Raw genomic sequence first — 12,616 nt, 5'->3', positions numbered from 1 at the left:
TGCACGTCAACGGCCCCCGTTTCAGAAAGAAAGTTGCTGCTCTAACGGCGAGGTATGCTTCAGATGGCACGGACACAGCTTCTGAACCTGACATGGGCGCTAACGCTGCTAGACAGCGTGGCGGAAGTTACAGTAGTGCGGCAAGCAGTGCGTCCATATCTGGAGGTGACAGCAACTGATACATTTGTAAGTGTTGAAACTGCTGATACCCGCGTGGCTCCCCCTGAAAGACTATTTGAAAACGTTCAATGAGGGCGACACCGTCCCCATTGCATACAAATCACACCTGTACACTTCAGCTGAGCTGCGATTTTCTGCTGTCGAAAAAGTACTGACAGCAGTTCAGATGGCTATCCTGAAAGAACGTGCGCTATCACAAGGGAAACGTATGCTGGTGGTGACACCATATCCTGCCCTCGAGGCAGTGACGAAAGCTAGTGTACCTAATTCTAAGGCTTTGCATCCAAGGTGGATACAATGGGCCACTTTCTTGACTTCGCCAGACGTCACATATATCTTTGACGCGGCATTACAGACTCAGGAGTTCTTACAATATGAATTTGTTCATCCACCTCCTGTGTCTTTGCGCCAGCTCGAGGATTACCATTGTGTCATTTACACTGACGGGTCTGCGCAGCCCGCAACTGGATCAAAGCACGCCTATTCAGCGGCTTGCGCAATTGTGGTTGGTACATTCGTAAATGGTGAGTTCCAATCCGATGTTGTACATACACAGTGATTGGGTGATTGTACCGCACAGTTGGCAGAGCTTCGTGCTCTGGTGCTTGCACTGGAGTTTGCTGATCCTCGAGTCACTACTCTTATAGTGAGTGACTCATTTTATTGTGTCCAAGCATACAACGATAATCTTCATTTCTGGTCTCAGAACGACTACCATGATTCCAAAGGTAGCACGATTAAGCATAAGTTGCTTTGGGTTCGAGTGGCAGATCTTAAAGAACGTCTGCCTCTCGTGGATGTAATTCAAACTCTTGGTCACCAACGTGTTGGCGTCCATGCTGTCGGTAACAGTTTGGCTGACGAGGCAGCAAAAACCGCTGTGGCGACATTCTTAGTAGCAGCAGTTACAAGATCCAAAAGTAAGATCGATGATGACATCTTGGCGGCTATTGCTGCTACAGAGACGGGTAAGGGCTTTCCGAAAGGTTTCCCTTCTCGTTACCATTATCACTTAAGTCCTGATAACATCCCGTTAGTGAGGATTAACGACGTTGGTGACAGATTGATTCCCAACGCGGACTGTAGACCATCTTTGATATCAGCAGCCCATGAGGGCATGGCGTCCGCGCATGCTGGCGTTGCGGCTACGGTATCTTTATTACAGCAACGTTACTGGTGGTTCGGCTTATACAAACAAGCACGCGCCTATGTTCTTGATTGTGACATTTGTCAGCAGATCAAGCCTTCATCTGCGGCGCGTCCACCACAAACGCAGTTGTATATTTCTAATAAACCACTTGTTTGCATTTATTTAGATCATTGCGGTCCTTTTACCTCTGATACTGCGTACAAGTACATCTTGGTTGCAGTGGATTCGTGCACACGTTTTCTGTGGGTGTGGCCACAAAGGAGTGCTGATGCCCGTACTGTCATCAAGGATTTGCGTGTCTTTGTTGGAAGTTTTGCGTGTGGTACCTTTCATTCTGATCACGGCCCTGCGTTCGCCTCTAAGGCGTACAAAGAAGCTATGAGAAATTTGGGGGTCCAAGTCAAATTTTCGTCTCCATACCGGCCTGAGGGCAATAGTGTGGTGGAGTGGATGAACCGTGACTTAAAGCAATCTTTGACAGCCAGGGTTTTAGGTACTGGCCGGAACTGGCTAGCCCACTTGTATGACATCCAACGTGCACTTAATAATCTCCCTAGAAGGTCTCTGGGTGGGCGGACCCCATACATGATGCTCTTTGGCATACAAATGTTTGTCCCAGACATTGATGGTCTAGACATGGCGGCGTCGGCCGCACCCTTTGACCTAGATGATCACTGTGCTGTATTGCAGAATCTTCAAGAAGCCAGAGACACTCTAGCGAAGGAACATTTGTCCTCCACATCTGATGCTGCACTTCAGATTCCGGTAGTCGGCTGGCTACCTCGAGTTGGTGACCTGGTCCGTGAGAAGGTGGAGAACAAGAAGGAGTTTGGCCCCTCTTATCGTGCACCAGTTCCAGTGCTTGGAGTACAGGGTACACATACAGTCATTTTACCTCCACTTCCTGGTCGCAAGGATAACAGGTACATCTCTATTGACAATGTCAAGCTACAGAGAGTGGCCGATACTTCTTAGTATGACACCAGCAGTTTCTTGCCCTTCAATGCTGAGAAATTCTGTTGTAGCCCCTGCTTCTAACACCTTGCCTGATGTTGCCGTCGAGATGCATGCATTCACTGGTCCTTTGCTGCCACCGACGGCTGGTGATCTGCCTGAAGATCCTGAGTATGCTTATCCTACAGAAGTCCCGGTGCCTCTTTTACAATCAACTGCGATTACCCAGTCACATTCTTCCTTTGACAATAATTCCATGACTTCCATTGCCCCGTCGAAAGTTTCCATTTTTGTTGCCTGGTTCAAAAGACATTTTTTGATTCCCCCTTGGACTTACATTTGGCTGGTGCTCATAAGTATTTTTTTGTTTATGTCCATTGGCTTTGTGGTAGTGTTTTTTAGACTTATCAATGGACACTACCTGTAAGAAAGATCTACAATTCGTCTAATTGATGGAACTTTGGCCCCCCACTCCTCATCACATATCATGAAGAGAGACCAGACATTTGTGAACATTACCGCCTGGCCTGTCTGTGATGGGATTGCTTGGGATGCTGTTAAATTTCAAATTCATGGCCCCACTGAAGTAATTAATGTGCCAAATGTATTTCGTGTTTCAATGGGTGATGTGGTTAAACAGAACATCCACTCGGACGATTGGGATGTCAAAGCCATTGAAGCACTGTTTTCAGATTTGAAATATTATGCGGCATTTGATGCTGAAGATTTGTATTTAGATACTGCAAATTATGATGAGCAATTCTGCTATCAACATTATGGCACACACTTCCTGCACAAAGCAAATACGTTTAGGAATTTTGTAAATTACACTCAATGGGAACACTGTCCCGCACCTAGGCTGGGCAGCTCAGCCACGTTGGTGCAGAAATATACTTATTTTTCTGATTTCAGTGTATCAAACCCGGCCTCCTTTTATTTTAAGGTAGCGCCTGAGTCTGCTTCTAAAGTTAGACTGACACACACCAAATTGTTGTATTCCAAGTCCTTTATGGACAAATTGGCAATTGGAGGATATGATCTGTGGAAGGCTACTATCGATCTTAAATCGGTTTGGGGTTCTAAACCGTGGCAGGTACAGGGAACAGAAGCTTTGCATCGTGCCTGTCTTATCCCGAATCATATGTTATTTTTAAATTCTTCAATTTTTCAGACCACCTGCTTTGGATTGGGTACTACAAAAAAATTAAATTCACCCTCGATTCCGGATCTGGGTGCTTACCCTGGTTGGGGTAATCATACAGATCTTCCCCTTTCTAACTTGCAGGCATGCGTGTCCAACACATCCTTCAACATTACTGATTTAAATCCGGAAGGGTGGTTAGTGTGGCAGACAAGTTCAGATGTCTGTCAACATCGGTTTCTAGGTTTCAAACAGGGGTATACACAAGTTCGTGTGGACCCACGTTTTGAATCCTCTCATAGTGTAACTACCTACTCTGTGGGGAAGTTATGCCAATCATGGCTGCAACATTCTACTTTAGCATCTGTTAAACTTCAATTTATCGAAATTAAACGACAAAATAGATTTGAATGATTTTGTTAAGGGCCCTGCTACTGGCAGGTCCAAAAGATGGGTATATGCTGTTTACAACGAAGTTTGGAAGCTGTCACAGATTGAGGCTGCATCCAGGTTACGGGCTATTGATCAAGCCAATATGGAGAAAGTATTGGCTGTAATAGATAATAGCATTAACACCCTGTCTTCCAGAATTTATACTTTAGATAATATTGTGCCATCTGTGTTAGACATTGTGCAAGATGATTTGTCTGTATTGTATCATGGTCAAAACCAATTGCGTTCTATTATGCAGTTTGCATGGACCTTGCAAACGTTAAAGGCAGGGAAGGTACCTTGGGGTTACATGAATGTTTCATCTTGGTCCTCCCTTTTAATTTAACTGCAAAGAAACAGTTTATGTCCATGAAAGATGCTACTTACTCACTGCTGCACATTGAGAAGTTAGAACCTTTACCTTTCTCTGTTGCTTAATTAAATTCTGCCGTGTGGCTTATCCACGGGTTGATCACATTACCTTTTCCCCTGTTTAAGTTTAGTTCGTGCATGAAACATTATGCTCTTGGCAGATATGAACAACTTGGTTCTGCCTTCCTGCACGAGGTTTGGTCACTCCCATTCACGTATAGATGTGTGAGAGATGGTGCAGAAGTTTACTTGAAGGGGGAGGAGTGTACTTCCACTCCAGATCACTCTGTAGTTTGTAGACATATTCAGTTACCTAATTTAGCGTGCATCCTGAAAGGGATTCCGGTGCCAGTTATAACACCGTCTTTTACTCTGCTTGCTAACGGTAGTTATTTGATATTAAATAATGAAGCTTGCTGTGGGATGTTAGTGGGAATTCCTTACATAGTGACAGTATCACAGCGAGTAGTTTGCTGCAATAACGTCCTTTTCCCACCCCCGCATGGCCGGCTCGATGTTTCTATCTGGCCTTCTATTCCAACCTTGAAAGCAGAGTTCAACAAGATGAGCAGAATAAGGGCTCTATTGTCTCAGAAAGAAGTCGCGTTGACTTCATCCCGTGAAACATTTGTCCTTCACATAGCTAACACACGCACGGAAGTACAAGCACTTTTGAATACTGATCTCCCACTACATTTTGGAACCTTGATTCAGACTATCTTTAATGCCTCGTCAACTAGTGGCTTGGTTCATTTTTTTAAGATTGTGGGCTCCGGCCTCGTGACCTTGTTTCAAACTATTTTTGGTGTGATCCCCGCATTTTTTCATTCTATTTTTCCAGCGTCTTCGGAGGTCTCCCTTTGCTTCTCGCCCTTGTAGCTGGGGTGCTTCTACTGATTTGCGTGCTGCGCAATGGATGCACAACTTGCGTACCAAGGCAGCATCCCCAGGCTGCTCCATCTGCGTAACCGGATGCTTGATAACTATGGCACTTTACCATTGGCTACCTTAAGCAGCGCCTATGGATTGTCGTTCCGGTTTCCCTTCTTTACTTGTGTGCAACCTGTTTTTCATTGCCTAGATTGTCCATTCCAGTGGGCTCTGGATTTGTGCTTGTCGTCATCGGTGTCTCCTGTTCCGGATTATAGTCAACTGCTGAGCCCCTTGGTGGTTCATGAGTTGGACTGTTCTGGCATCGGGATTATGGCCTGTGCAGCTGTGCATGGAGTCCTTGGGAATTGGGACATCGGAAAGGCGGCTGCTGACTTCTTGGAACGGAGTTATCTTGAAGAACCCGCCTGTTATCCAAGTTTGGTACTTGAGGCTCCTTTAGTCGAGGAACACGTGTGTTCCTTTCCCTTGCTTAACTGGATGGCAGATAATTTTGCGGACCGTTCCAATGATTTTCTCTTGGAAGCTGTTGCAACTTATTGTGCCTACACCCTGATGGATTGACTTTGTGTCCTCTTCATTTCATGGTGCAGCCATCGATGTTATGCTTTTTTCCCTTTTAAAGAGGTTTTTTCCTAACGACATCGTTTTTCTTTTTCTTTTTTTCGAACTTTTTCACTTACCTTATATGGACTTACAGTTCATGCCCTTGATTCTGTTCTATCGAACTTGAACTCTGCGTTCTTGAAAGTGTGCCCCTAGTGGTTAGTGGTCCGATCAAAGGGGGGTGTAGTGATGATACCTATCTCCCTATGTACAATGCTAAGTTAGCACAACCGTGTTAGATGTTAGAAAGCCATCTTGCTGCTTCTGCTGCTTTTGCACGCGACACTGTTGTCACATGTTATTAATTAAGAAATGCTTACTCGACTTTGCTTCACATGAGAACTGTCTGTTGTTTAACATCCTTAACAGTGAGCAGTGACCTTGGTCTGTACACCGTGTAAAGAACGAGTCTGGGTCACTAGACGGTGCATGTTGTTATGTTCAGGTTGATCGTACCACTATTTAGCCATAACATGCACGCAGCTGCAGATACCTGAAAGACGAGTGCTTTTTAGGTCTCGCTGAGCCAAAGGCTCGAAGAGACATTTTATATGTGGGATTTTCAAAGTGCTACCCACAGTCTTTTGGCTGGCCTAAACCTTGAGTGCACGATCACATGCACATGCACAGCTGCTCTCACTCCCCCCTCCCTTCTCTATAGCTTTCTTTCACTTTAGCCGCTTTGACCCTTGCATTCCCCCCTCCCTTCTCACCCAGCCCTTTGATGCTCTGCTCGATTACTTTCACTTTCGCCGCTTTGATGTTTGATTTTTATTGCCTTTGTTTATGTGACGGAGATCCATTGCATTTGGCAGAATATTTCTGGGGCCGTATTGCATGAAATACACCAGGTGGCGCTAACGTGTTTTACAGAGCACCATACAGCATTTTGTTCTGCGTTAAAAAAAAGACGCTTTAGGAGCGGAAAGGAGCTATTCCTTTTACTTGTATTAAAATGTAGTTTTTAAAGGTGTCTCAAAGGATCCTGAACATAGTTTATACTAGCATGCTCCAATACTGTCCATATTTCACTCCTGATTGCACTGGCCTTCCAGGTCCTAAGACTCAGACTCATGATTTTACTGTTATTTCAAAACCAATGTAACATCTGTTTTGTTTTAGGTATTACCTTAGTAAAGCATACCTATGTGATCTTACTCTCCTTGGTCAGTGTTTTATTATGGATGACAAGATGTTTTCTCATTAGGACTCGCACCATAAGCCTCTTTCATTCCAAACATCTGGAAACGCATTCGTCTCTGTAACTATATAGTAATGGCTTTCAGTTACAGCTGGCGGAAATTATGCTACACACCTATTTATTGCCTTCACCAAACGATTCTGCTTTCACTGGTGTGACCATAACTTGCCAAAATATTTTACTGATGCTTTCGGCAGTGTCTCCACTTCTGTCTGATCACTCCTCAAATGACACCTTCCTTAATCCCACCCACAAGCAAGGTAAGCCACTCAATGTTATGCTAATTTCAAACCCTTTATCCAAATCTAAACCCATCATCGCTCCATCTGACATCACACATTTCACATGCAAATCAGTTCGTCTCCTTGTAGATCGCTCTCTCATGTACCCATCTGCTGTAGAAAACAGGACCCCACTGCTCTCACTGCTTTCCACGTGATCTTCATAAAGACCTCACTTCAGTCTTACACTACAGCTCATACAACTGCTTCATTATCCACCTTGTACCAAAGATAGGCCTCAGCCATGAATTACACTTGAAATAAGAGCGCATAACAGTAAATGAGGGCAGCAGTACATAAATGGCGAAAGCACATATTCACTGCTAACTTCTTGGTTAATAAGCAAGCCCTTCATACACTGCATAATGATCTAGGAGGTGTCAAATCTATCTATTTCCAGGACCTCATTACCTCACCATCCACAAGCGCTCTGTGCAAACCTTCAGCTCTTTACTCTCTCCATCATCTTCAATTATCAGTATTCTATTGTTCATCCTTACCTGCTCATGACTTCACCCTGCTACATCTGCTCCAAGATTAACACTATAATTAGTGCACAGTGCTCAAGTCCTCACTCGCCTCAACCCTGCGCAGTTACATTATTACGATTTAACACAACATCCTCCTAACAAACGTTTCCTCTTATGAAAGTAGCTAATCAACCCTGTGCCCCCCCCCCCCGTAACCATTTTGTCCTCCCTTCATCAAATCTTTGCCTCTTTCATCCAACAGTTTCCCCTGCGTTTCCCTTCGCACTGACTGCCTGTCCTGTAACCGACTACTCAACCCTCTCCTGTGTTCGGGACCCTTCATTCCACTATCCTATCCTCTCCTCTGTTCTTGTCTATGTTCATACTCATAGATCGTTCTGCCTCTCCTTTGATATTGCTGGTCACCCCACACTTTTCTCAATGAGCGCACGGGGCATTAGCTGGGTACCAGCCCTTATGCTCCTCAATAAGCAACAGCAATCGTTGCAGTTTCACCAAGGTGAGTTTAGTAAAAGTTTATTTTACTACTTTCGATAACTGGTGCCTTTCGCAAACAGAAAAGGTAATGACAATCTATGGCACATTACAAGATGGCATGTTTTAATACTAGGGCTTCTGATTATATGCATAACGTTTGATCTAGCAGACATGATTGAACATATGGTGAGACCCTTAAATGAAGGCTTGGGGCTCAAATCACAAAGGGACTAATATGCAATAAAGTTACGTGTCTCTTCACTCATGGCAGGATCTCCGCACTGCACTCACTGCAGTGCGCTGGACAGAGAGGATGCCCAGAGTACAGAGACTCCGCACTTGTACCTTTACTACACGTAAGTCCCTTTGCAAATCAGACCCTTAACCTCTGCTTCTTTGTGATTTTTAAAATAAAGAGAGGGAAGCATTTATAGTAAAAATGGAAAACTCGTGTCTCTATTTACAATGCAGTTATTGGTTGTTTTTAACTTTCACGAAAATAACACATTTGTTCTTAAACGACATCCATATCTTAAATCACACATTTTATGATTTTGACATTTGGAATTTCATGTCATACCCTTCACTTGTGCCCATTCCCGACTTCTTATACCCTTGTTATCTAGCAGTGCTTTCAACACCACAGGCCATCAAATTCTGGACGGAAAGGCCCTAAACGGTTTCGCCCATACCTCTATAATCACACTCAAATGCTAACAAGCATTGGCATAGCCAATAGGTCTCGCCTTTGGGACCGTTTAAGTGTTTAGTTATCCAGCACAATATCCTTGGTGCAGTAACATTAACTGTTGCATGGCTAAACACTTATAAGGTCCCAAACGCGAGACCTATTGGCTATGCCAATGCTTGTTAATATTGCAGTGCAGCATGTTTTAGAGTCAGTCGGCAGAAGAGTGTTCCCAGGAGAGAGCCTAGCTGATCCTGTGATGTGATTCCACTAAGCTGACCTATACGGTATGGGGTCCCCCATTCAAGCCTAGAGACCTTCTAATAGTCTAATAATAATACTATTAGTTTACTAGCGAAAGGAGGGTGGCTGCTTTCCACTGTCATTTTATTATGATTGCTCCTTTCATTTTCTATGGTATTGTAACAATGCTGATGGTTCTGATCTTAACCATTTGTCTGCTTATGTATCTTAGGATGCGAGGTTTATAAATTAAACTCTTTAAACTTTAACCGTGTCTCTGTTTATTCTGTTGTGGGCTGATATGAGAATAATAACGAAAAGGTATTTCTGATTCCCACCATTCCTGAGAATATTCTAAGTCGCTTGTTCTGGGTTGTCTATACATTGGGACCGCCGAGCTAGATCTCGGATAACAAATGGGACACTAAGCTAGTCGGATAAGGGGTTCTGGGTTCTGAGGGGAGTTTTTGGTACACCACAATTCTCTGAGGTCCTGGGTTCCTGCGCATAGTTCTGTGCATAAGCAGAATCCCTGCAACACCAGTCAATACACAAACAGGCAGAGGCACACAGAAAGGTTGAACAGGAAAATAGCCAGTTTCTAAAAGTGCTATTTTCAAACACAGAATTTAAAAACCATCTTTCCTAAAAGATGCGTTATCAAATTCTGAGTTCAGGGATACCAGACTCCATATGTCGATCTTGCCGCTATGGAAAGATATGCAGGTAAATATGAAACACAGCATTCCCCATTCTAACCTATGGGCAAGATAGCCTCTCAATAGTGAAAAACGAAATTGGCAGTATTTCACTATCAGGACATGTTACCCACACCGGAACATGTCCTACCTTTCACATACACTGCACCCTGCCCAGGGGGGTACCTTGGGCCTACCACAGGGGTGTCCAATGTGTAAGAAAAGGGAAGGGTTAGGCCTGGCAAGTGTGTACACTGGCCAGTACAACATGGCAGTTCACAGACTGCGCACAGGCACTGCAGAGGCAGGCCTGAGACACTATTTTCGGGCTACTCATGTGGGTGGCACAATCAGTGCTGCAGGCCCACTAGTAGCATTTGAATTACCAGCCCTGGCACACTCAGTGCACTTTACTAGGGACCTACTGGTAAAACAAATATGCCAATCATGCATAACCAATCATAATAATAATTAAACCAGGGAGCACTTGCACTTTGGCGCTGATCAGCAGTGGCAAAGTGCCCAAAGCATCTAAACCAGCAAAAACGAAATCCAGCACAGTGTCAAAAATACAGGAGGTAGAGGCAAAAAGTCAGGGGAAACCACACCAAGGATGCCAGGTCTAACATACCTCTATACAGAAAATAGAGTGTTCTACTCGTTTGGCAACCACCAACACTTCATGTAATTTCGGGTCGTCATTCAACCATATCTCATGCTTGTCTCTTGATATTGCACCCCAACATGAATTGGTTGCGCAGCCACTTCTCCAAACTGTCCCTAAACGTACAGGTTGCCGCCAGATTATGGAGGTCGGTTAAGTAAGCCTCTACAGACTCGTAAGATTTTTGTACCCTCCTGCCGAAGTGATAACATTCTAAAATTGTGCTCACCTTCGGCAGGTAATGTGGATCTAATTTCCTTAAACATATCTCTAATTAGTTCAAATCATCTAATTCATCATCCACTAGGTCTGGCAAATGCTCAAACACATCCTCGCCCTCAGACCCCAAACGATGCAACAATAATGAAGTTTTCCTCTCTTCAGTGAAAGAAGTCGCACAAACGTAAGCATAGTGTAAGAAAACATTTTTTCCTCCTTGAACAGATGATAACAGGCTCACCAGGGGAGGATAAGAAAAAAGGTGGTGGTATGACGTTCTGCATGGTAGAACCTAAGGAAAGCAACAACATTATTTCTGTTAAAAAAACACATGCAAATCAAATATGCTATGACTTTATAAAGCAGTCTACCCACAGCCTCTGTGCTATTCACACACGAGCTCCACCTGAGAATGTAAAATAATTATCTCACTAACAGCACAGCAAAAGGAATGTGCGTAAAATAGTCTTCCTGAAAATCATATCAAATCGCAAAGGTGATTAATGTCTTCCAAAGCTGCAGCCTTTCACCGGATACGACACATGTGCTTCAGCCCTTCTCCTTACTCTCCTCCACGATCAGAGACTTGTCGCTCCAACAAAAGTTATCTTTAATATTATTTTTCTTCCTGGTAGCCAACAGTAACTTTAATCACTTGTCTGCCTGAACAGTAACTTTAGGTCCTTGTGCTCAAAACCACAGTTGCTCTATACTGCCTTTAGCTACTCGGCACAGCGCACAAGCAATGCCAAGAGACTTCAGTTGCTATACCAACTAAATACCTACTGGCACAGCACGCACAGCCAAGTGCTGATCGGCGCAGCTCTCTGTAGTCCTGCGTTGCACAGTCTGGCCACTGACATGGAGCAAAAGCAGAAAAAGCTGAGGACAGTGGAGTAAACGTAACAGTGTCAGGCGAATGTCCATGTCACAGTATTCCACCCCAGGGCGTTGCGGGACAGAGCTCGAGGGAATAGGGAGGAATTAGGCCCACGTTCACATAAGGCCATGGTTGTGAGGTGAAGGTGTAGTTTGTGGACTGTAAAAGGAACTGTGAGACCAGTGGTCACACCACAAAGAACTCCAATTAAATATATACCTTAGAACTTGAATACAACATGTTGGGACTTTTCTTCACTACACCGGCCTCCATAGGTCAATGAAGAGAGGCAAAAGAGGCAATAGAGGCTGAATATATGTCCCTCACTCAATAGTACAGCAAAACAGGGATCTTCAGGTTACTTCCTTCAGTCTTGGGCAAACTTTCTTTTCAACCATTTCAATAATAACGAAGAACCAATAAGCCACTCTAAACATCAAATTCCTGGGAGTAGCATCAAGGTTAAAAATCAATCAGCACTTTTCAGCCAGCATCCACCTGACAACTATATAAGAATAGTTCCATACCAATACAAAGAGCATTCTACAGAAACCTTAGCAGAATTGTCCACAAACGGAGAGAATTCGGCCCAAACTACCAAATCGATAATGATCCAAATAGCAAAGGGCCGACCAACAGGTGCCCCGGGCCCTAATGGGATACCACCAATACTGTTTAAAAGCGATCCGGACTTCTGGAGCAAGGCACTGGAGCCCATCTTTCAATATGCAGTTACAAATTCCACAATCCCAGACTCATGGAGAGGCTCAATTATAAGCCCAATTTACAAGCAAGGGGCTAGGGCCGAACCAAAAAATTATCGCTTAATAACCCTGATTGATACAGAGACTAAATATTTTGCAGGGCTCCTCTTAAAAGAAATATCTACCTGGGCTGAAGAAAACAAGGTAATACCCTTGACCCAAACTGGCTTCCGGAAAAGGCAAGGAACTATAACCAACATAATGGCACTGACCCTGCTCATGGACGCTGCTAAACAGGGAAAATACCCACTTTTTCTATGCTTTATAGATTTTACAGCAGCTTT

The 12,616-nt window shown here is 44.0% G+C and overlaps 1 pseudogene; it reads left to right on the top strand.

The window, feature by feature from the left end:
• The first annotated feature begins 346 nt into the window (after nt 1-346).
• Nucleotides 347-11,588, top strand: LOC146867512 (uncharacterized; annotated as a pseudogene).
• Nucleotides 11,589-12,616: the final 1,028 nt, after the last annotated feature.

Source organism: Triturus cristatus, chromosome 1_2, assembly GCF_964204655.1.
Source record: "Triturus cristatus chromosome 1_2, aTriCri1.1, whole genome shotgun sequence".
In the NCBI taxonomy this organism is placed as follows: Eukaryota; Metazoa; Chordata; class Amphibia; order Caudata; family Salamandridae; genus Triturus; species Triturus cristatus.
The sequence above is the reverse complement of the archived record's forward strand: the minus strand, read 5'-3'. Positions and strand labels throughout refer to the sequence as shown.